General features: G+C 43.3%; 1 protein-coding gene and 1 pseudogene across 1 annotated transcript in view; both read left to right on the top strand.

Moving 5' to 3' along the window:
• Positions 1 to 25,200, top strand: part of LOC120993822 (autism susceptibility gene 2 protein-like) — a 396,608-nt gene that overhangs the window by 116,414 nt on the left and 254,994 nt on the right. The gene's annotated exons all lie outside the window — the stretch shown is intronic.
• On the top strand, positions 21,698 to 21,876 carry LOC120996730 (annotated as a pseudogene).

The raw sequence follows: 25,200 nt of genomic DNA, 5'->3' as shown, positions 1-25,200 counted from the left end.
TTAATTTACTTGAAAAGAGAACACGCAACCTTGTTGATCATAATTATACATTTACCTGAGATGCATTCTTAGACTCTATTATAAAGAGCTTTAACATTGCGCTTTCTAAAGAACCATAATAGGATTATAGAAGTAAAGCATCCACTCAAAGCTCTCTGCTTGCCAGGCTAAGGATCTTACCTTTGTCAGTGGTATCAACTGCAATTTTGTTTTCCTTGTCATCATAAAATTTTTCCTTTTCTGACCAACTATGCAAGAATCAAATGGCAAGCTCTTGAGTAGTTTTGACGTTTGCGTTTGCAAGTTTGGGTACCCAGACCTGAAACCGAACTTTTCCAGAAAAGTTTGGGTTCTAGTTCGGTGTTTTGGCATTTAATAAAGCTTTTGAAAGGCTGCAGGGCATCTAATTAACAAGCTTTTAAGCTGTGGGCACTTAGAAGCCATCACAGCCATGCCTAGTAATGGCTTGGCTGTGATTGGTCGGTGCATCATGTGACCCAACCTCTATACAAGCTGGATCGACTTATAGCACCGCCCATCAGCTCTGAGTAGTGCAGGGACAGGAAACAGGCAGCAGAAGTGAGGGAGAGTGTTAGGAATCTGGCTATTTGTTTTGTGGTTGACCTATAATGATTTTTTGTGTGCGCAATACACCAGCTTTGCACCCCTGACACAGAAATATAATAATAAATCTGGCTGTTAATTCTGTGGGTGACCAATAGTGATTTTTTTGTGGGTGCAATGCACCATTTTTGTACCACTGACACAAAAATATAATAGTTAATCCGTCTGTTAGTTCGGCCGGTGACATATACCTTTTTTTGGTGTGAAGTACACCTGCACTGCATATGTGACAGGGAAATTAATATAGCTAATCCGTCTGTTAGTTTGGTGGGTGACATATTCCCATTTTTGGTGTGAGGTATGCCTACACTGCATATGTGACAGGGAAATTAATATAGTTAATCCGTCTGTTAGTTCGGAGGGTGATATACTGTATACCCATTTTTGGTGTAAGATATACGTGCACTGCATACGTGACAGGGAACATAATATAGTTAATCTGTCTGTTAGTTTGGTGGGTGACCTCAAAGAATGAGGAGAGCATCAAATAAGGAACGTGGCCCTGGTCGTGGTGCTGCTGGTGCTAGTGGAGCTCCTGTTGCAGGGAGAGGACGTGGTCAATCTGTGCCAGCTACACGCCCAAATGAAACACTTTCTTCAGGGGAACGTAGGAGACAGGATGTTCAGCATAATTTTCAAGGTGAGGCCAGAGCAAGTAGAGGCAGTAGTAGATTGGATGGCTGACAGTGCCTCCAGTTCCTTCACATTGTCTCCCACCATTGGCACCTGCAGCCCATGGGAATCTGTCTTTCACCTCATACCCTTGCAAATCATCCAAGCAGTCTGAGCCCGAAGTCATGCAGCAGTCTCTGTTTCGAGTACTCCACCAACATGGCCAGTGCCGATGACGCAGTACTAAGCGTTACTATCCCACTTCTGTGTTTCCTTGAGAAAACACTTCGGGCGATGATGGAGGAGGATGTGGCACAGGAGGAAGAGGGATCATTTCCACGGTTATCAGGCCAGTCATTCACAAGTGGCTCGGAGGGTGGGTTCCTGCACCAACAGAGGCCAGGTACACAACTGTCCAGCCAGGTCACAGTTCAGAAGGATGAGGAGGAGGATAATGATAAGGAGGAGGAATTGTGTTCACAGCAGGGTGGCATCCAAAGCAGCTTATGAGCATCAATGGAACATAGCTGGGGGGATACAGAGGACACAGACAATACACCTCCCACAGAGGACAGCTTGTCATTGCCTCTGGGCAGCCTGGCAGCCTGGCACACATGAGCAACTATATGCTGCAGTGCCTGCGCAATGACCAATGGGCCAAATCTTGAGTAATGGCAACCCATTCTTGTTTAATTAGTGCTTGAAGTTTTTGTCCACTGAGTTTTTGAGTATTGACCACAGGTTCTTAATGGGATTGAGATCTGGGAAGTTTCTTGGCAATTTCAATATTTTGTTCACCTTGCCACGGTAGTTTTCGCTTTTGACTTGTAACAAAAGCATTGTTTATTGCCAAAATATGCTCCTGGATCATTGGGAGAAGTAGCTCTTGGAGGATGTTTTGATACCACTCTATTGATGCCAATGTTCTTAAACAAAATTATCAGTTGGCCCACTCCCTTGGATGAAAAGCAACCCCACATATTAATGGTCTCAGGATGCTTTACTGTTGGCATGACGCAGGACCTCCCATAGAGTATGGTGATAAGTTCACATGCTTGGCCACTGTCCCATGCTACTCACCAATACAGTCATACTAGTTTGGAGAAATGTGAGACAGGTTCTAAAGATTCTTGTGGATCACACCACTTGGAAGCCCACCGTTTAATCACCATGTGTACACATGATAATGAAACCACTTGAGTTATGAGTCATAAGAACATTCATATACGTAGTTTACCTTAGTCCTACACCTAAGCTTAAGCAACAGATATTAACTTTAAATTCCAAACTCCAGGTACCATACTTACTGGATGGAGATCACCTTAAGCAATACCATATCTTGATTGTAGATATGATAAGACCTTTGGAATTGTAGAAATGAGTTGGGGTATTGAATCCTCTTTATAGGCTCTTTATGACAGAAATATGAGGATATGTAAACTTGTAAAGAATCAGATGGACTGTTTGTTTGGCAGCGTGATTATTTTCACTGACTTATTTAGCATTCATTAAGTCAATGGCAGAAAAAAATATGTCTACACTTATTAAACCAATGGCACAAATCCAAATCTGCCCTACTGGATAAATTATTTTGTAACCGTTTTAATTCAAATGGCTTGGTATATAGTTAACGTAAAAGTTTTCATTTCTGCAAAATTGTTGTACAAATGAGACATGATTATTTTATATTAAACTTGCAAATATGTCTTTTAACCACTTCCAGACCATTTACCCCCTTCCTGACCAGACCTAATTTTGAAAATCTGACATGTGTCACTTTATGTGGTAATAATTTTGGAATGCTTTTACTTATCCAAGCCATTCAGAGATTGTTTTCTCGTGACACATTGTACTTCATGTTAATGGTAAATTTGAGTCAATATATTTTACCTTTATTTATAAAAAAAATCCAAAAGTTAACGAAAATGTGAAAAAATTCACTGTTTTCTAAATTTGAATCTATTTGCTTTTAAGATAGATAGTGATGCCTCATAAAATATTTATAAGTTAACATTCCCCATATGTCTACTTCATGTTGGCATCATTTTAGTAATGTCATTTTAGTTTGTAGGATGCTAGAAAGTTTAGAATTTTAGAAACAATTTATTAAATGTTTAAGAAAATTTCCAAAGTCAACTTTTTTAAGGACCAGTTCAGTTCTGAAGTCACTTTGTGGGGCTTAAATAATAGAACCAACCCATAAATGACCCCATTTTAGAAATGACACCCCTCAAACTATTTAAAACTGGTTTTAGAAATGTTGTTAGCCCTTTAGGTATTCCACAGGAATTAAATCAAAATAGAGGTGACATTTTTAAATGTCACTTTTTTTTGTTGCAGAGTTTCCATTTTATTAAATGTTTTCCTGGAACACATCAAGGGTTAACAACAAAACAAACCTCAATATATATATTACCTTAATTCTGCAGTTTGCAGAAACACCCCATATGTGGTCGTATACCGCTGTTTGGGCACACGAAGGAATGCAGCGCCATATGGTTTTTGGGGGGCAGATTTTGCTGGAATGGTCTTTGGGCAACATGTTGCATTTGAAGAGGCCCTGAGGAAACCCCATAGTGAAAATCCCCAAAAAGTGACCACATTTTGAAAACTACACCACCCAAGGAATTTTTAAGGGGTGTAATGACCACTTCACTCAACAGCTGTTTCATATAATTTTTAATACTTGGGTGTGAAAATGAAAAATGACTTTTTTTTTAACCAGAAAATGGTGCTTTAGGCCCAAACTTTATTTTTTCACAAAAGATAACAGGAGAATATCTGAATACAGTAACACGCCAATTGTGGTCGTAAACTGTTATTTGGGGATACGCCAGGGCTCAGAAGGGAAGGAGCAGCATCTGGATTTTCTAACATGGAATTTTCTGTCATGATTTTTAAGAGCAAAAATTATTTTATTTTTTTGTTGAATGAGCTGAGTGAGGGCTTACTTTGTGCGAGACAAGCTGTAGTTTTTATTGGCACAATTTTGGGGTACATTTGGCTCTCTGGTTGCTTTTTATCTCATTTTTGGGAGGTGAAGTCACAAAAAACTATTTGGTGTTTTTCTATATTTTTTTTACATAGTTCACTTGATAATGTAGATCATGTGATATTTTTATAGAACCGGTCATTATGAATGCAACAATACTAAATATGTCTATTTTTTAAATATTTTTTACGTTTTACACAATAAAAACTTTTTTAGAAAAAATAAAATCATGTTTTCGTGTTGCCATTTTCTTAGAGCCATATTTTTTTCATTTTTCTGGCTATAATCTTGTGTGATGGCTTGTTTTTTGTAGGACGAGTTGACATTTTTATTGCTACCATTTTGGGGTACATACAACTTTTTATTGATTGATATTATGTTTTTTGTGAGGTGAGGTGACAAAAAAAATGTTTTGGCATAATTTTTATTTGTTTTTTTTACACCGTTTACTTGATAGGGTAGATCATGTGATATTTTTATAAAGGCAATTGATACAGATGCGAGAATACCAAATATGTCTATTTTTATTTACTTTTTTACATTTTACATAATAAGAACATTTTTAGAAAAAAAAATCTAGTTTTTATGTTGCAATTTTCATAGAGCCATATTTTTTTAGTTTTCTAGCTATGGTCTTGTTTGGGGGCTCATTTTTTGCAGAATGAGATGACGTTTTTATTGCTACCATTTTGGGGTACATACGACTTTTTGATTGATTAACATTATGTTTTTTGGGAGGTGAGCTCACAAAAAAATCTGTTTTGGCGCAATGTTTATTTATTAATTTTTTTACGGATTTCCCCTGATGTGTTAGATCATATGATATTATTATAGAGCCGGTTGTTGCGGACGCGGTGATACCAAATATGATTATTTTATTTTTTTTCTTCTATTTTTTAACATTTTTAAAATAACGGATTTGGGGGGAATTTTTTTTATGTGAAACATTTTTATTTATTTTTTTAAATACTTTATTTTTTCAATTTTTTATTTTACACTTTGTGTCAAACAAGACCTCTTGGGGACATTTAACTATTGATTTCTCCTGTAACTGGGGCTGACATAGTAGTCCCAGTTACAGGAAAAATACACCCCCCAGAGAGGCTGTACAGCCTTAGTGCAGGGCTGATCGAGGTCTGTAGAAGACCCGACAGCTACTGCACTCACCAGGCCCCAGCGATCACATGACCGCTGGGCCGGGACAGGAAGCAGCATAGCGCTTCCTGATCTGTATACACAGCGCTGTGTATACAGCTATCTAGAAGGCAAGGACATATAGGAACAGTCCCTGACAGCTGCCCCCCTGCTATGCAGCTGCACGATTAGTGTGCAGCTGCGATCTCTGAATGGACGTTCCAGAACATCCATTCAGAGATAAACAACCAGCCCAAGGATGTTTATAGTCAATGGGTGGTCGTGAAGTGGTTAATTTGAAGAACTGCCTGATGTAATGAAGCAAATAATGTTCTGGGAATTGCCTATTCTGTGAGAGCGAAATGTTCCAACTTCCTCATATATTAGGGAGTCTATGGAATCTTAATATTCAGGCTGCATTGCGTTTTCTATGGCCAGCTCCCAGCAATGCCATGAAAGTCTGAAAGTAAAGGAGAATAAAGTATAGAAGCAAAATCTATCTGTCTATCCACTGAATAATGTTTAAAACCACTCAGAACGGCATAAAATAATAAAGGGAGTGGAGTAACAATCACCTTACCAATCCCCCAGTGATCTCTGTGCTGCATGGTCCCTCTTGACACATATATGTGACTGTTCATCCAATCAATGGCTGCGGTAGTAACCCACTGTAGCCAATGATTGGCTGAGCCCATGTCAGCAGGAAACAGGAAGTATAGACACAGGCAGGGAGCTATTAGGAACCATCGGAACAGAAGCAGCAGGTAATTGGTAAAATGTGTATTGCTTGTTTTATTATTTTAAAGTCTTCTGAGCATTCTTTAAAAAAAAATAAAAGTGACCGCAATACCTCAATAAGCTTGTGCAAGGCAAATAAAAGTGGTATAAATGGTTTGGTATGTGCATCTGTATCTGCAAGCACGATTATATGGTTAATTTTGTTTTCATTTAAGTCAAATTATAATGTAGTAAATCTCACAGAATAGCATCTATAGACTCTAATTCATACAACTTCTTTATTGGGTCATTAAACCTTTTTTTGTTTTTCTGAATAAAATAGTATAGGTGACTACACCATTCTATAATGAAGCTTCAAATAACAAAACATGTACTAATAATTAACATGTGAGACTATGGGTGATGTACTGTATCTCATGTATGCCCACAGGTAGAGATGGGAGAAGTTTTGAAAAATTTGATATGGCAGATTTACCGAACTTCGACAAGCAATTTGATTCATTCTGAATTAATTTGTTGTGAATTGCGATAAATCAGATATACCTATGCCTAATCATATTCATCCCACTTGGTAGCCCAATGTCAGTGTGAAAGCTTGGAAGTTAAACTGCAGGGAGAGTTCAGGGAGAGTATATCCCCGTGTGGATTATGTTCTAGTGCACCCACATTTATAGTTAATCCGTTCTGTAGGTAATGTGCCATCAGTATTATAGGCAGGTGTCATTTATTACCATATACATCATAGTGCAGTAAACACATGCTTTTTAATCCCTTTTGTAGATTTACTGTGCATCAGTATTATAGGTCATTGTTAGCGTCAAATCTCATTTATCGCGTGGACTTAACTCAGGGCCGGTTCCCGGGATTTTTGCCGCCCTAGGCAAGATAAAAATTGCCCTCCCCTTATCAGATGATCTGCCCATATCATGACATCACATATGTTCCACCCCTTTCTCAGCTTTTAAATAAAAAGAACTGCTAGGTTTCCCTTAGGGTTAATCCAGCTTCTTGTAGCTGTCTTTTTTTTGCGGAACGGAATTGCGGACCCATACATTTCTATGGGGCCGCATGACGTGCGGCCCCGATCCGGAATTGCGGATCCGCAATTCCGATCCGGAAAAAAAATAGAACATGTCCTATTCTTGTCTGCAATAGCGGACAAGAATAGGCATATTCTGTTAGTGCCGGCAATGTGCGGTCCGCAAAATGCGGAACGCACATTGCTGCTGTCCGTGTTTTGCGGATCCGTGGATCCGCAAAACACACATGGATGTGTGAATGGACCCTAAATAAGAGGCAAATTAGTTTCCAATGTAGTATTAATAACTAAACAATTACATAATAAACATATTGCATTGTCTACTTACCATCAGGACAATAAGATGATCTGGTCTCTGGCTGCAGTCTGGCTCTGCGGACTCCCTTGTCACTCTCTTCTCCCCCACTCCCTCCCTTGTCAATGTCATTATTCCCCCCCCTTGTCAATCTCATTATACCCCCCCCTCCCTTGTCACTCTCATTATTCCACCCCGGCACCCCCCTCCCTTGTCACTCTCATTATTCTCCCCCTCCCCTGTCACTCTCATTATTCCACCCCCCCTCCCTTGTCACTCTCATTATTCCCCCCTCCCCCCTCCCTTGTCACTCTCATTATTCCCCCCTCCCCCCTCCCTTGTCACTCTTATTATCCCCCCCTCCCTTGTCAATGTCATTATTCCCCCCTCCCTTGTCAGTGTCATTATTCCCCCCTCCCTTGTCAATGTCATTATTCCCCCCTCCCTTGTCAATGTCATTATTCCCCCCCCCTTTGTCAATGTCATTATTCCCCCCCCCCCTTGTCAATGTCATTATTCCCCCCCTCCCTTGTCAATGTCATTATTCCCCCCCCCTCTCTTGTCAATGTCATTATTCCCCCCCTCCCTTGTCAATGTCATTATTCACCCCCCCTCCCTTGTCAATGTCATTATTCCCCCCCCTTCCCTTGTCAATCTCATTAGTCCTCCCCCTCCCTTGTCAATCTCATTAGTCCCCCCACACACACACCTCTAATGTAGCGTGGCCGAGCTCTCTTCGGTCCGCGGTACAGGAGCATTTGTTTCCTGTACCCGGCCGGACTGACGGAAGTGTACACTAAGTGAGCACTTCCTGTCAGTCCGGCCGGGTACAGGAAACAAAAGCTCCAGTACCGCGGACCGAACAGAGCTCGGCCACGCTACATTAACAAAAGCACAGAGCAGACACACAGCAGGCGCAGGCTGCGCAGCAATGAGCCGGCGGCCGGAGATTCAAATTAGAGCGGGAAGCGCTTGCCACTCTAATTTGAATCTCCGGCCGCCGGAGACTCAGGAGGCGCAGCATGAGGGGCGCAGCCGGCCGAACTTATATAACCAACTTTTTTTTTTTTTTTACACCGCAACGGGCGCCCCCTGCTAAATGGCGCCCTAGGCGACTGCCTAAGTCGCCTTACTGGTGGCGCCGGCCCTAACTTAACTGTGCAGTGCCCCAAGATTTAGTGGCAGTATCAGGGACAGTAGTGGCCCCATGACAGAGTGGGGAGGGTGGCATCAGTGGCAGTAACAGTGACAATAGTGACCCCATGACAGAGTGGGAAGTGACAGTGGCAGTACCAGTGACAATAGTGACCCCATGACAGAGTGGGGATGGTGGCAGTAGTGGCCCCATGACAGTATAGGTAGGGTGGCAGCAGTGGCAGTAATAGGGACAATAGTGGTTCTGTAACAGAATTGGGATGGGGGTCAACAGCAGTGGAAGTAACAGGGACAATAGTGGCCCCATTACATAGTGGGGATGGGGAGCAGCAGCAGTGACAGTGACAACAGTGGCCACATGACAAGAGTGGCGAAGGGGGCAGAGGCAGTGGCAATAAGGCTGTGTTCACATCACTGTTGTAATGGAAATGTTTGCATCCCTTCTTTGTTTGGACCCACTTCTACTTTTGGCTTACAATTACTGATCAAATACTGGCAGCATCAGAATTGTGGCAGCAGCCCATGCCTAGAATATATATATGCGTATCAATGATTGAGGAAAGGAAAATCACAGTGATGTGAACGCCCATAATAGGGGCGGTATGTACAAGGTCACATGGTAACAAAATCAAGGTAGTCAATCAGGGAATCAAAAAGCGCAACAGGTAACAAAATACATGTCAATCGTAATGAAAACGAAATAATGTTGTTAAATACCAATACAGCTGAGGGACTCCTTCATTTATATGGTAGATGTCTGGAAAAAAATATAATAATGCAAAAAAGATTATAAAAATCAGTAAAATTGAGATGAACAGAAAAAATAGCACTACAAGAAGTCAGATATGCATAATTTCATAGTCGCGGTTGAGGCCTCTCGGATATAGGGTATCAAGGGTATGAATCCAGTACGCCTCCCGACGCAAAAGTAATTTTTTAATGTCGCCACCCCGTCTGGGTCTAGAAATCTGCTCTATCACCTGAAATTTTAATTGAGCGACTGTATGATGAAACTTATCGAAATGGGAGGGAACTGGTAAAAGCAAATTTTTCGTCCTAATGGTGGATTTATGTTTTCCAATGCGGTCTTTGACGCTCTGCATAGTTTCCCCAATGTAAAGTAACCCACAGGGACATTTTATTAGATATATAACGTTGGCTGATTCACAAGTGAAAAAGCCATCAACTGCATGTGAGCGTCCAGTATGTGGGTGGTGAACATTGGGCCCTTTGATGACATTAGAGCACTGGAAACAATGGAGACATGGAAACGTACCCTTCCGCTGTGTAGCCAGGACCCCTTGTTTAAGAGTACCACGGGGTGCTTCCAATATCCGCTCGTACTAGCTTATCTCTGTAGCTAGGGTTTTTCTTATTACAAATGAGGGGCGGATTTTGGAATTCCCTAATTTGAGGGTATGCTTTACCTAGTAAACACCAATGTTTTTTAACGATGTTATCTAATTTAGAATTGAATGGATGGAATTTATGAATCAGTGCCACTCGTAGACTTTTGTCTTGTTTATTCTCAGAGCTACGGGGAGAATCCAACTCATTTATGGTGTTAGTTAGGATGGATGACGGGTACCCTCTTTCTTCAAATCTTGTGGTCATCTCTTCTATTCTATGGCCCAGTACTGAGGGGTCAGAGACAATTCGTCTGACCCTCTGATACTGGGACTTTGGAATAGCTTTTTTTAGAGCAGATGGATGGGCGCTGGTAAAGTGGAGGATGCTATTTCTGTCTGTCTCCTTTCGAAATAAATCAGTTGACAAATTACCTTTCACATCCTTGATAACCCTTGTATCCAAAAAGCTGACCATCCGACTGTCACTTGTGACTGTAAATTGTAAACTAGTACATGCTTGGTTCAGGTATGAAACGAATACCGTGAGGGTCTCCTGTGACCCCGCCCATATGCAAAAAATGTCGTCAATAAATCTTTTCCACACCAAAATGTGGTTGTGGTACCACTGACTGCTGTATACAAAGTTATCCTCAAATTGAGACATATATGCATTTGCATAGGGCGGGGCCACATTAGACCCCATCGCGGTCCCACGCTTTTGTAAATAATAGGAGTCCTCGAACATAAAATAATTCTCATATAGGACGAGGTGAAGCAGCTCTTCAAAAAATTCTCGCTCTATAGGGGAGTAATTACTCCTTTCTAGGAATAACCTGACAGCCTGTATACCTCCACTGTGTTCTATGGAGGTATACAGGCTGACCACATCAATCGTAACCAGTAAACTGTCCAGAGGAACTGGACCCAATTGTGCAATAGTGTGCAAGAAGTCCTGTGTGTCTGCCAGGTATGATGGAATACCTCTAATTAAAGGTGTAAGGACTTTCTCAAGCACTATTGCCAAGGGAGACAAAATGGAACCCACCGAGGCCACAATAGGGCGACCAGGGGGATCATTCAAAGTTTTATGTACTTTAGGGAGTACGTAAAAAACAGGTGTGATCGGTGTTTGGTTGATCAGGAAAGTGTGCATATTCCTGTCCAAAACACCCAATGCAGCAAAGTGATCCACAACTTTCATTATTTTACGTTTTATACCAAAAACAGGATCAGTGTTTAACATTTCGTATGTGTCAAAATCTGAAAGTTGACGATGCACCTCCGCCACATATTTTATCCTGTCCATAAGGACAATAGCGCCCCCTTTGTCTGCAGGCTTCAAAACAATTCTTTTGTCTTCCATTAATGTTTTAATCGCCAACTTTTCCTCTGGTGTTACGTTAGATGTAAACCGCATTTCACCCCTCTTAATGCCATCTATATGAGTCTTGATGTCCCTATAGACCAATTCAATATAGGTCTCAACAGGATGATAAAATTTGGGGGGCATGAATTTACTCGGGTCCTTCAGACCTAGATCACTCAGACATAAACTTGGTCTTTCGCCATCACCCGAACCGGTAATCCTGTCACCTTTATCCAGAAAATGGGCTTTTAAACGTAATTTCCGAAACCTCAGAGGAGTTCGGGACACTGAAGGAGTCAGTGGACAATTATATTGCTACATATCGGAAGGAGACTGAGACGAAGAAGAGATCGAAGTTCTTGCGGGACAACGAAGATTACCATCTCAACCGTGTCTATAAATGGCAAGATCCTACTTGGCACCAAAAACCAGGTTACAGACGCCCGACAAGACCAGGATCTCTTACCTCCAGCTCCGGAAGCGAAGACACCCGTTCCGTTCCTTTTTTTCGGAGAAGCGGTCAGCGTCCACGAGGAGGAGGAGGCGTGCGGGACGTAAACACCGCAGCCGCCGCATCGAGGCCGGGACCGAGTCAAGCTGTACAAACCCGCTCACAGGTAAGGAACAGTCGCTCTTGATTAACCTGTCTTCACATATATTGAGTCCCGTCCAGATGTCGGCCCTCCAGAAAGGACTTTCTTTCAGTCCTTCAACTTCCTTTGATACTTTTCAGTTTGACATTGATTTAAACCAGTTTTTTCGGAAATTACGTTTAAAAGCCCATTTTCTGGATAAAGGTGACAGGATTACCGGTTCGGGTGATGGCGAAAGACCAAGTTTATGTCTGAGTGATCTAGGTCTGAAGGACCCGAGTAAATTCATGCCCCCCAAATTTTATCATCCTGTTGAGACCTATATTGAATTGGTCTATAGGGACATCAAGACTCATATAGATGGCATTAAGAGGGGTGAAATGCGGTTTACATCTAACGTAACACCAGAGGAAAAGTTGGCGATTAAAACATTAATGGAAGACAAAAGAATTGTTTTGAAGCCAGCAGACAAAGGGGGCGCTATTGTCCTTATGGACAGGATAAAATATGTGGCGGAGGTGCATCGTCAACTTTCAGATTTTTTTTTTTGTAAATCTTTATTTATGTCAATTTTTTGGCATGAAAACAAACAAAGCTCAGTTGAATACATCAGATATTACAGCAAATAAGAGCAAAATAGTTACACAAATCTGACCATCAGACAAAGTGAAAAAGGAATCAGCCGTATAGGTGGCCCGTCTCTTGCCGCCATTGAGATAAGCAGTAAGCCCTCGTTTAACGCTAGAGTCAACTAACTCTTCCATACACGCTGTTATATTTTGAGGCCTAGATGAGGCATTGGCTAAGAGACCAACCTCCCCCAGTCGTCCCCTCCACCATGCTTAATGCAGTATGAAAGGACAAACATGAAAGAACCATTAAACAATAAAGGTAAGAGGAGAAAAAATTAAATTAAATATGTCAGTCAGGATATCTGGTAAATGGTTATCTGATTGTTACCACGTAACTTACACCTCTTGAAAAGTAAAATGTGAACTAGGGAAAAATGGAGTATGCACTATCTATCGCAATATGCTAGTAAGATATACAATATGAATGAGCTAACACTGCCCCTGAGCATACTTCTTCTCCATATGCGTGAGCCAAGGTTGCCATATTTTAAGGAACAACTTCCTATTGTTGTTTTCCCACCCCGCCAATTCCTCCATTCGACATATTAGGTTCATTTTATCATACCACATAGTCAAAGTTGGGGGATCTACCTCCCTCCATTTAATAGGTATAAGGAGTTTTGCAGCTGTAACCATATGAGTGGCTAGTGAAGTTTTATTAGGTCTAAAGTTTTTCTCTGGACGCCACAGTAAGATCAATGGGCCCGTGAGGACAATTTGAGTGTTGCATACCTTATTGATTACAGTTTCAATTTCATGCCAGAAATGTCTCAGTGTTTGGCAGTCCCACCAAATGTGCGATATGTTACCTACTCCAATGGAACATCTCCAACAAACATTGGAAGGTATTAGGTTAATTTTATGAAGAAATTCCGGAGTTCGGTACCATCTAGTAAGTATCTTGACCGAGTTCTCTTGGACCCGCACGCACCTCGAGAATCCATGTTAGTTAGATAGTATAAATGCCTTATCCCGATCATCTAAAGTGATATTCAGTTCTCTCTCCCACTCCCTCAAGTAGGCAGGAGTCTGTTTATCTCTCCCAATCAATAGTTGTCTATATATTAAAGAAAGGCATTTTGGGGGAATGGAGGGGAGAAGGACATAATTTTCCAACCAGGTAGGATCTGGAAGGGGCAGATGTGCAGACCTCGAAAACTTTGCGCATGTATTCTCAAAATCCCATTTCTGGATCATATTTATCACCTCACCTGTATTTTCAGTTAGAGCAGTGTAATAGTCAGAGTTCGGGAGGATTCTATTTAAGTCCCCCAATCTAAGATTATGAACAAATCCCCAAACCTCTGGTTGTTTAATTGACGTGGCGGAGAGTACTTGTGGGAGTAGCCGAAGAGGCACCATGGGAGAAAGGCGGTTCCCACTCATGTTGAGAGCTGAGGTGGCATTGCAATGTGTAATAGTACACCTCGTGATATCACTCAAAACTACCCGTCTATTGAGAATCCTGCTATTATGTCTCCACAAAAGGTGCTCTTGATTCACCCCCAAGAGGGCCCTTTCTAGAGAAACATGCAGTGGGAAAGGTTGCGGCCTAGATAGAGCTAACCATCTTTCCAAGTGAATAGCTTGAATATACATTGATAGATCTGGGAGGGATATGCCTCCTTGTTTTCTTCGTCTAGTAAGAAGCTCATATGAAAGCCTAGCTCTCTTGTCTGCCCAGAGAAACCTACCCATGAGTGTTTTCAATTTATTCAGGAATGATTTTGGAACAGTAATTGGAATAGACCTGAATGTGTACATAACCTGAGGTAGGACATAAGTCGTCAGGACATTTTTTCTCCCTAACCAAGAAAGATTGGGAAATGAAGGTTTAGAGAGGAACATTTTTATTTTATTTAGTAGAGGGATATAATTAAGCCTGAAGAGAAGGGCTGGGTTAGCCGGAACCATGATTCCTAGATATTTTATAGCTGTAGGTGGCCATTTAAAAGGGGTCAGAGCTTCTAACTGCTTCTTTCTGGCAGGGTCCAATGAGAATCCCAGGGCTTCAGATTTTTCCATATTTATTTTAAAATTAGAGACCCCCCCAAACTGCTCAAAAATTCCTAGAACATGTGGCATGGCTTCTACCGGGTTTGTAATCATCAATAGAAGATCGTCAGCAAATGCCGCCATCTTATGATGTACGCCTTCAATTCTCAAACCCATGATGTTAGGTGATTGTCTGAATTTCAGTAAGAGAGTCTCCAAGGTCAAAACAAACAGGGCCGGGGAAAGTGGGCATCCCTGCCTGGTTCCATTTTTAATCTGAAAGGCGTCCGACAGAGTTCCATTGACCAATACCTTGGCCGAGGGAGCAGAGTATAGTGAAAGAATTGCATCTATGACCTGCAGGGGAAAGCCAAACGCAACCAAGCAGGATTTCATGAAAAGCCAGTTAACTCTGTCGAACGCCTTCTCAGCATCTGTCCCTAAGAGCAGTAGCGGTATTTTTCTTTCCTTAGCTGCAAATATGGAGTGCATGACCCTACTGATGTTGTGTCTACCCTCCCTCCCCGGCACAAAACCAACCTGTTCTTCTCCTATCAGATCTGGGAGCAATTTGGATATGCGCTGGCTCAGGAGCTTCGCCCACCATTTCAGATCTGTATTGAGCAGTGAAATGGGCCGGTAACTACCGCACTCTTCTGGATCTTTCCCCTCCTTATGTAAAATAGTTATGTGCGCCAATTGAGCCTGGGGAGTGAAGGAAGAGCCTGACATCAGAGAGTTGCATAAATTAGTGAAATGTGGCAGCAGTACCTCTTTAAATTTTTTATAATATGCAATAGGGAACCCGTCAGGACCCGGGCTTTTGCCAGACGGGATAGTGTGGAGGGTCTTTTCTACTTCCTGAATAGTGAAAGGTGTTAATAAACTAGCTTTTCCATCCTCAGAGAGGGTAGGTATTTTGATGGAATGAAGGAATGAGTCAATATGGTCTTGCATGTTAGGAGAAGTGTTCCTGGAAACGTCCTCTAGATTGTAAAGGGAGGTGTAGAATTTACAAAATTCTTCAGCTATGGCAGGGGTCGTAGTTAATCTATTGCCTGAAGTAGTCTTAACTGCACTAATAAAAGTTTTATTCCTCTGGGCTTTCAAGAGAGCTGACATCAATTTAGAACCCTTTTCTCCATGCGAATAATACTTAAATCTTAGTGTTTGTAGGGCCCTGGCCGATTTAACGTTAAGCATATCCTTTAATTGAGAACGTAGGAGATTTAAAGTATTTTGGGCCTCTTCTGACAAACTAGATTTGTGCTTCTTCTCTAGTGCTGAAATTTGAAGTAAAAGCTCATCTACTTTTTTAGCTCTTTGTTTCTTTACCCTGGTACCCAAACTAATCAATTCCCCCCTAACGACTGTTTTGTGGGCTTCCCATAATATGGTTTTTGAAGTTTCAGGTATATCATTCACTTTAAAATACTCTTGCATTTTATCATTAATCATGTCCCTATTAGTTAAGTCCTCTATAAGTGTGGTATTAAGCCTCCACGACCAAGCTTTAGGTGGTATATCTTGGAGTCTGAAGCCAAAACCAACAGGGGCATGGTCTGATATAGTTATAGACCCAATTGAGGAGCTAGTTACAGATGTCAGGGCATTATTAGACAAAAACAGGTAGTCCAGCCTTTGGTAAGTTCCATGGACTTGGGAGAAAAAGGTATAGTCCTTATCACTAGGGTGGAGTATCCTCCATACATCCGAGATTCCCAAGCCCGCTAAACTAATTTGAATCCTGCGTATCTGTTTCCTAGAAATAGAGGTATGCTTGGACGTGGAATCCTTTGAAGAATCCAAAGCCAGGTTAAGGTCTCCCCCTACAATGAGAGTCCCTTCAGTAAACAACCTAAGCGCTTCCAGAGTCTGGACTACCCATGACACCTGCTTAATGTTCGGGGCGTATAAGGAGGCCAAAGTGACAATAGAGTTTAATATTTTACCCTTAATGAACAGAAATCTTCCTTCAGGATCTACTTTTTTATCTAGCACCACTAAAGGAATGTTGCTGTTCACCCCTATGGAGACACCCCTAGCTGCTGTCGAATAGGTAGCATGGTACCAGCAGTTAAAATGTTTGTTTTTCTATGTTGGGTACGTGTAAATGCCTAAAATGTGTTTCCTGCAGAAACACGATGTCTGCTTTTTCCTTCCTGAGCATATGATATACTTGGCTGCGTTTTTGAGGTGCATTCATCCCGTTCACATTCAGCGTCACTACCGTGACTTTAGCCATACGAAAAAAAGAGTGAGGTACATAAAGCGCATTATTACCAATCTCTGACTGACAAAGGGAGTAATAGAAACAAATAATAAACTAAAACTATAAATCGGCCCCTCATAAAAAACGAGGTAAGCCAAAAACCTACATTCGTAGATAACAAGAATGACATACATGTGGATGTATGTTGGGGGAGATGACTTATTGGTGAGAGCCACGATCTCCATCGGAACGCCACCACCGCGGCTAGGACATTGTGACAAACCTGCCCACTAATAAGGGAACCAATGAAAGTTATAATACCTTATATAGTTGTATTAGTGACCTTGAGTCTGGAATCCCAATCAGTAACTAGGTCTACATAATCAGATTCTTAGTCGTCTCCATTAACCCACTGTGTGAAATACTTAACAATAAACTGTGAGAACAACCATAACTTATAGCGGCATAGTGACCTCTGACTCAGATTGGCATTATATTAAACATCATCAACAACAAACCAGACTTAGGCCCAAGTGATGTTAAGTCCCTTCATTCGGTCCTGAAAAAATTAAAGGGTTAGGCAGTATTATGAGAGTCTCACGTGAGGAACCTCAATCCGCAGGATCAGCTCTCTTCTTGGGGGATTTAAACTTCCCCGCACGATTCCATGGAGAGGGAACGGTTAACTTGGGGAGTTCATCGAAATCTGCCACTGGTAACCAGGGTGTTATTTCCATCGGTGCGATATCTAACGCCTCCCATATCTTCTGTAGGTCGTTCGGGTGTTTCACCAGGATCTGCCGCCCGTTTATGGTGGTACTGAGACCAAATGGAAACAGCCACCTCAAGGGATGCTTCCTAGCTCTCAATTCTGTCGTCAGCGGTCGCAGGGCCCTGCGTTTAGCAAGAGTGCTCGCGGCTAAGTCCTGAAATAGCAGAATCTTGCTGTTATCAAGTAGGACCTCTTCCTTTTCCCTCGCTGCTTTCAGGACATCTGCAGTGTCCAGATAATTAAGTAAGGCGCAAATTGTGTCCCGAGGGGGATCGCCTGCTGGAGGTTTCGGCCGTAAAGCTCTGTGGGCTCTTTCAATTGTAATGGCTGTCGCTCGGTCCGGTCCCAGTAGCATAGCAAATACATGACGGACCGTTTCCAGCAGATCATCCGGAGAGACCGTCTCTGGGATTCCTCTCAGTCTCACATTCTTCCGCCGACCCCGGTTTTCTTGGTCTTCAAGATAGAGGTAAGCATTATTTACCTGCGTGCGGAGCACTTGCATTTGTGATTGCACTCCTTTGCTGTGCTGGATGATCGCAGCTTGTGACTCCTCCAAGGCCTCCACTCTGTGTCCCACGTGCGTCACTTCAGCTTTTATATCGGCCAGTTCCTTCATAACTGGTGAGAGAGCTTGTGCCAGCGTATGTTTAAGAAAGGATCTGGTGATAGGTATCGGGTCTTCCCGATCCGGAGGCTCAGAGTGGGCACAGGAGCTTGCCCCATCCGAATCATCTTCTTCATGTGCTGCGTCGCTGTAATCAGCCGGCGCCATTTTGCTGCGCTCGGCTGTTAGAGACAGCTTCTTTTGGAAGAATTTGTTCACGTCTCCATGAGACTTCTTGACCCTCGGGGTAGCCTCCGCTTCCTTCCCTCTCTCTTTGCTGGGTTTACCCATGATTTGGCAGAGAATAAAGCTATTGTAGCTGATAAGCCGGGTGGTGTGGTGAGGAGCTCAAGGTTCAAGCGTCCTGCACCATGCTCCGTTGGCTCCGCCCCCCCCTAACTTTCAGATTTTGACACATACGAAATGTTAAACACTGATCCTGTTTTTGGTATAAAACGTAAAATAATGAAAGTTGTGGATCACTTTGCTGCATTGGGTGTTTTGGACAGGAATATGCACACTTTCCTGATCAACCAAACACCGATCACACCTGTTTTTTACGTACTCCCTAAAGTACATAAAACTTTGAATGATCCCCCTGGTCGCCCTATTGTGGCCTCGGTGGGTTCCATTTTGTCTCCCTTGGCAATAGTGCTTGAGAAAGTCCTTACACCTTTAATTAGAGGTATTCCATCATACCTGGCAGACACACAGGACTTCTTGCACACTATTGCACAATTGGGTCCAGTTCCTCTGGACAGTTTACTGGTTACGATTGATGTGGTCAGCCTGTATACCTCCATAGAACACAGTGGAGGTATACAGGCTGTCAGGTTATTCCTAGAAAGGAGTAATTACTCCCCTATAGAGCGAGAATTTTTTGAAGAGCTGCTTCACCTCGTCCTATATGAGAATTATTTTATGTTCGAGGACTCCTATTATTTACAAAAGCGTGGGACCGCGATGGGGTCTAATGTGGCCCCGCCCTATGCAAATGCATATATGTCTCAATTTGAGGATAACTTTGTATACAGCAGTCAGTGGTACCACAACCACATTTTGGTGTGGAAAAGATTTATTGACGACATTTTTTGCATATGGGCGGGGTCACAGGAGACCCTCACGGTATTCGTTTCATACCTGAACCAAGCATGTACTAGTTTACAATTTACAGTCACAAGTGACAGTCGGATGGTCAGCTTTTTGGATACAAGGGTTATCAAGGATGTGAAAGGTAATTTGTCAACTGATTTATTTCGAAAGGAGACAGACAGAAATAGCATCCTCCACTTTACCAGCGCCCATCCATCTGCTCTAAAAAAAGCTATTCCAAAGTCCCAGTATCAGAGGGTCAGACGAATTGTCTCTGACCCCTCAGTACTGGGCCATAGAATAGAAGAGATGACCACAAGATTTGAAGAAAGAGGGTACCCGTCATCCATCCTAACTAACACCATAAATGAGTTGGATTCTCCCCGTAGCTCTGAGAATAAACAAGACAAAAGTCTACGAGTGGCACTGATTCATAAATTCCATCCATTCAATTCTAAATTAGATAACATCGTTAAAAAACATTGGTGTTTACTAGGTAAAGCATACCCTCAAATTAGGGAATTCCAAAATCCGCCCCTCATTTGTAATAAGAAAAACCCTAGCTACAGAGATAAGCTAGTACGAGCGGATATTGGAAGCACCCGTGGTACTCTTAAACAAGGGGTCCTGGCTACACAGCGGAAGGGTACGTTTCCATGTCTCCATTGTTTCCAGTGCTCTAATGTCATCAAAGGGCCCAATGTTCACCACCCACATACTGGACGCTCACATGCAGTTGATGGCTTTTTCACTTGTGAATCAGCCAACGTTATATATCTAATAAAATGTCCCTGTGGGTTACTTTACATTGGGGAAACTATGCAGAGCGTCAAAGACCGCATTGGAAAACATAAATCCACCATTAGGACGAAAAATTTGCTTTTACCAGTTCCCTCCCATTTCGATAAGTTTCATCATACAGTCGCTCAATTAAAATTTCAGGTGATAGAGCAGATTTCTAGACCCAGACGGGGTGGCGACATTAAAAAATTACTTTTGCGTCGGGAGGCGTACTGGATTCATACCCTTGATACCCTATATCCGAGAGGCCTCAACCGCGACTATGAAATTATGCATATCTTACTTCTTGTAGTGCTATTTTTTCTGTTCATCTCAATTTTACTGATTTTTATAATCTTTTTTGCATTATTATATTTTTTTCCAGACATCTACCATATAAATGAAGGAGTCCCTCAGCTGTATTGGTATTTAACAACATTATTTCGTTTTCATTACGATTGACATGTATTTTGTTACCTGTTGCGCTTTTTGATTCCCTGATTGACTACCTTGATTTTGTTACCATGTGACCTTGTACATACCGCCCCTATTATGGGCGTTCACATCACTGTGATTTTCCTTTCCTCAATCATTGATACGCATATATATATGAGTTGCTGAACATGTATATTTATCTGTTTGTTGAGAAAGGCAATTGAGCCGAAACGCGTCCCTTTGATGGACTATTGTTACAGGCAATAAAACTTTGCAAGCATTGAAGACTCGTCTGCTGGGAATTTTCTTTTCATCACACGTGGTAATTATCCTATCCCGTGCGGCGAGCACCTCAGCGTGTGCCGGCCAAACCTCTTGCTACATGCCTAGAATATTGCAGAATATTGCGATGTGGCAGCACGCTACAGTATGATAATAAGTGGCAGAATGATCTATTCTGTTGCACCGGTGTCTGGAATAGAGATGTCGCGAACATAAAATTTGCCATAGCCTTCAATAGGCAGGCAAATTTTAAAACCCACAATGACTCGATCTGGCCACAATAGTGATGTAAAAGTTGTTTCAAGGGGACTAACACCTGGACTGTGGCATGCCCGAGGGGGATCCATGGCAAAACTCCCATGGAAAATTACGTAGTTGACGCAGAGTCGGGTTTTAATCCATAAAGGGCATAAATCACCTAACATTCCTAAATTGTTTGGAATAACGTGCTTTAAAACATCCAGTGTGTGTATACGATCAGGTATGATGTTGTATCGATCAGGTAGTGTAAGGGTTACGCCCGCTTCACAGTGACAGACCAAACTCTGACAGACCAAAGTCCCCGTTTAACGCACCGCAAACAACCCCAAACAGCCCATTTGCACAACTGCAAACACCCCATTTGCACAAGGTTGGATACCAAGCTAGCCATGTCCCGTTCATTGTCCTCACTGACGTCATTGAAGGTCTCTTCCTCCACCCAGCCACGTACAACACCAAGGGTCCCCGAAAGGTGACAACAAGCTCCCTGGGACGCCTGCTGTGGTTGGTCTTCCACCTCCTCAAAGCCACCTTCCTCCTCTGACTCCTCTTCTTCAGACTCCTCTCTCTGCGTTGCCGCAGGTCCAGCAATCGACGACGACAAGGCTGCTTCTAGTGGTGATGGTGACCACAACTCTTCCTCTTCATGCTCATCTACGGCCTGATCCAGCACTCTTCGCAGGGCACGCTCCAGAAAAAACACATATGGGGTGAGGTCGATGATGTTGGCTGTCCTCTTTTTTTTTTATTAACAAAAAATCTGTTCTTAACAGTTTAATCTCTGTTTTGTCCCCTATCAGGGGACAGTGTATGGAATAGATTTTAGGAACCGGGAGATGGAAAAAGATGGTTGGTCGGTCCTCTTACTTCCAATTTGGGGCACTGCGCGTGCGCCGTGCAATGTACTGTGCCACCCTATATGAGTGGTGTGTTAAGTAGTACTATTCCTATCAGTTTAATCCCTGTTACGTCCCCTATCAGGGGCCGGTGTATGGAATAGATTCTAGGAACCGGGAGATGGAAAAAGATGGTTGGTCGGTCCTCTTACTTCCAATTTGGGGCACTGCGCGAGCGCCGTGCAATGTACTGTGCCACCCTATATGAGTGGTGTGTTAAGTAGTACTATCCTTATCAGTTTAATCCCTGTTACGTCCCCTATCAGGGGACGTGTATCGAATAGATTTTAGACAACCGCAAAGAGTTGTCAATAGTTGACACACTCATGACATAAATTTTATTCCTCTATGCGTCAATCTTGGTGTAGTGATGACTGTGCTCGTGCGTACGTTTGGGAGATTGCAGGCGATGGCGGTTTTTCAAAGCCTATGGTCGTGCTGAGGTAGTTCAGTGACAGTTAAGTGACCCAGAAAACAATGATTCTGCAGTGTGGGCCCATTGTTGGCCTAGTAGGCTTTAATGATCACCTTAGATGATCACAAAGAAAATTTATGTTTTTTCTATGCAAAATTATCCAGCCGATCGCTTTTGGTCTGTTCACAATGAAGCAACGATCTTATCATCTGGGGTGTGCCAACATTGCCAACACACTCATAGAGGTGATCGCTTCATTGTGATAAGCAAGCCCTTTCACCACAACAATGTAACGATCAGGAAGGGGAATTGACACATGTATGTGCCTTTTTTTTGTTTTGTTTTTGCAGCCACAGTGCAGCACCAGAGGCCAGAAAAATTAGGCATGTACACATGCCTGAAAAATCAGGTATTGTTGCAGCCTGTTTTCCAGGCAGAAAGTGCACTAAAACATTGCAGCTTGAACCCTAGTTGGTGGCAGAGAAGTGACGCAAGTCATCCGGCATGCAGAAATTAAATACAGCAGCGTGTGGACCATTTTTAGCCCAAGGCATCTCGTCAGGCCTTTTTTAGTCAAATGCATCCGCCACTGTCAGTCCCTTCGGGATCCATGCCTCATTTATCTTAATAAAGGTGAGGTAATCTAGACTTTTTTGACCTAGGTGACTTCTCTTCTCAGTGACAATACCTCCTGCTGCGCTGAAGGTCCTTTCTGACAGGACACTTGAAGCGGGGCAGGCCAGAAGTTCTATCGCAAATTGGAATAGCTCAGGCCACAGGTCAAGCCTGCACACCCAGTAGTCAAGGGGTTCATCGCTCCTCGGAGTGTCGATATCTGCAGTTAAGGCGAGGTAGTCTGCTACCTGTCGGTCGAGTCGTTCTCTGAGGGTGGACCCCGAAGGGCTGTGGCGATGAGTAGGACTTAAAAAGCTCTGCATGTCCTCCATCAACAACACGTCTGTAAAGCCTCCTGTCCTTGCCGGCGTGGTCGTGGTAGGAGGAGGATTACTTTCACCTCTTCCCCTGTTAGATTCCTGTTGTGCTGTGACATCAAACTTATACGCTGTGTAAAGCATACTTTTTAACTTGTTTTGGAACTGCTGCATCCTTTCTTTCTGGTAATTCGGTAACATTTCAGCCACTTTCTGCTTATACCGGGGGTCTAGTAGCGTGGCCACCCAGTACAGGTCGTTCTCCTTCAGCCTTTTTATACGAGGGTCCCTCAACAGGCATGACAGCATGAAAGACCCCATTTGCACAAGGTTGGATGCCGAGCTACTCTTGTCCCGTTCCTCATCCTCACTGATCTCATTGAAGGTCTGTTCTTTCCCCCAGCCACGTACAACACCATTAGTACCAGATAGGTGACAACGAGCACCCTGGGATGCCTGCTGTGGTTGGTCTTCCTCCTCCTCAAAGCGACATTCCTCCTCTGACTCTTCTTCCTCAGACTCCTCTTCCAGCATTGCCGCAGGTCCAGCAAGCGATGATGATAAGGCTGTTTCTGGTGGTGATGGTGACCACAATTCTTCCTCTTCACGCTCATCTACGGCCTGATCCAGCACTCTTCGCAGGGCACGCTCCAGGAAGAAAACAAATGGGATGATGTCACTGATGGTGCCTTCGGTGCGACTGACTAGGTTTGTCACCTCCTCAAAAGGATGCATGAGCCTACAGGCATTGCGCATGAGCGTCCAGTAACGTGGCAAAAAAATACCCAGCTCTGCAGAGGCTGTCCTAGCACCCCGGTCATACAAATACTCGTTGACGGCTTTTTCTTGTTGGAGCAGGCAGTCGAACCTTAGGAGTGTTGAATTCTGTGTCAGTATGTCGCAAATAAAACGCCTCACTGGCATGTTGTTTCGCCGCTGAATATCGGAAAAGTGCGCCATGGACGTGTAGAAATGCCTGAAATGGCCACACACCTTCCTGGCCTTCTTGAGGACGTCCTGTAAGCCTGGGTACTTATGCACAAAGCGTTGTACGATCAGATTCAACACATGTGCCATGCACGGCACATGTGTCAACTTGCCCAAATTCAATGCCGCCAACAAATTGCTTCCGTTGTCACACACCACTTTGCCGATCTCTAGTTGGTGCGAGGTCAGCCACTGATCCACCTGTGCGTTCAGGGCGGACAGGAGTGCTGGTCCAGTGTGACTCTCTGCTTTCAGGCAAGTCAACCCCAAGACAGCGTGACACTGTCATATCCGGGATGTGGAATAGCCCCTGGGGAGCTGGGTGGGTGCAGTTGATGTGGAGCAAGACGCAGCAGCAGAAGAGGACTCAGCCGAGGAGGTTAGCGAAGAGGATGGAGTAGGAGGAGTAGAGGAGGTGGCAGCAGGCCTGCCTGCAAGTCGTGGCGGTGTCACCAACTCCTCTGCAGAGCCAAGCATTCCATGCTTGGCAGCCGTCAGCAGGTTTACCCAATGTGCAGTGTACGTGATATACCTGCCCTGACCATGCTTTACAGACCAGGTATCAGTGGTCAGATGGACCCTTGCCCCAACACTGTGTGCCAGACATGCCATGACTTCCTTTTCCACAATATAGTACAGGTTGGGGATTGCCTTTTGTGAAAGAAAAATTCGGCTGGGTACCTTCCACTGCGGAGTCCCAATAGCTACAAATTTTTTGAAGGCCTCAGACTCCACCAGCTTGTATGGTAAAAGCTGGCGGGCTAAGGGTTCCTACAAGCCAGCTGTCAGACGCCGGGCAAGGGGGTGACTCTGTGACATTGGCTTCTTACGCTCAAACATTTCCTTGACAGACACCTGACTGTGGGCAGATGAGCAGGAACTGCTGAAGGTGAGAGGCGGAGTGGCAGGTGGTTGAGAGGGGGCAAGGAGGACAGCAGTGGTTGACGTGGATGAAGATGCTGGACCAGGATGAGGATGGTGGCTTTGAGTTTGTGTGCTGCTTGT

This window comes from Bufo bufo, chromosome 3 (assembly GCF_905171765.1).
Source record: "Bufo bufo chromosome 3, aBufBuf1.1, whole genome shotgun sequence".
Lineage (NCBI taxonomy): Eukaryota > Metazoa > Chordata > Amphibia > Anura > Bufonidae > Bufo > Bufo bufo.
Note: the sequence above shows the minus strand (reverse complement) of the source record. Positions and strands in the feature narration are given on the sequence as shown.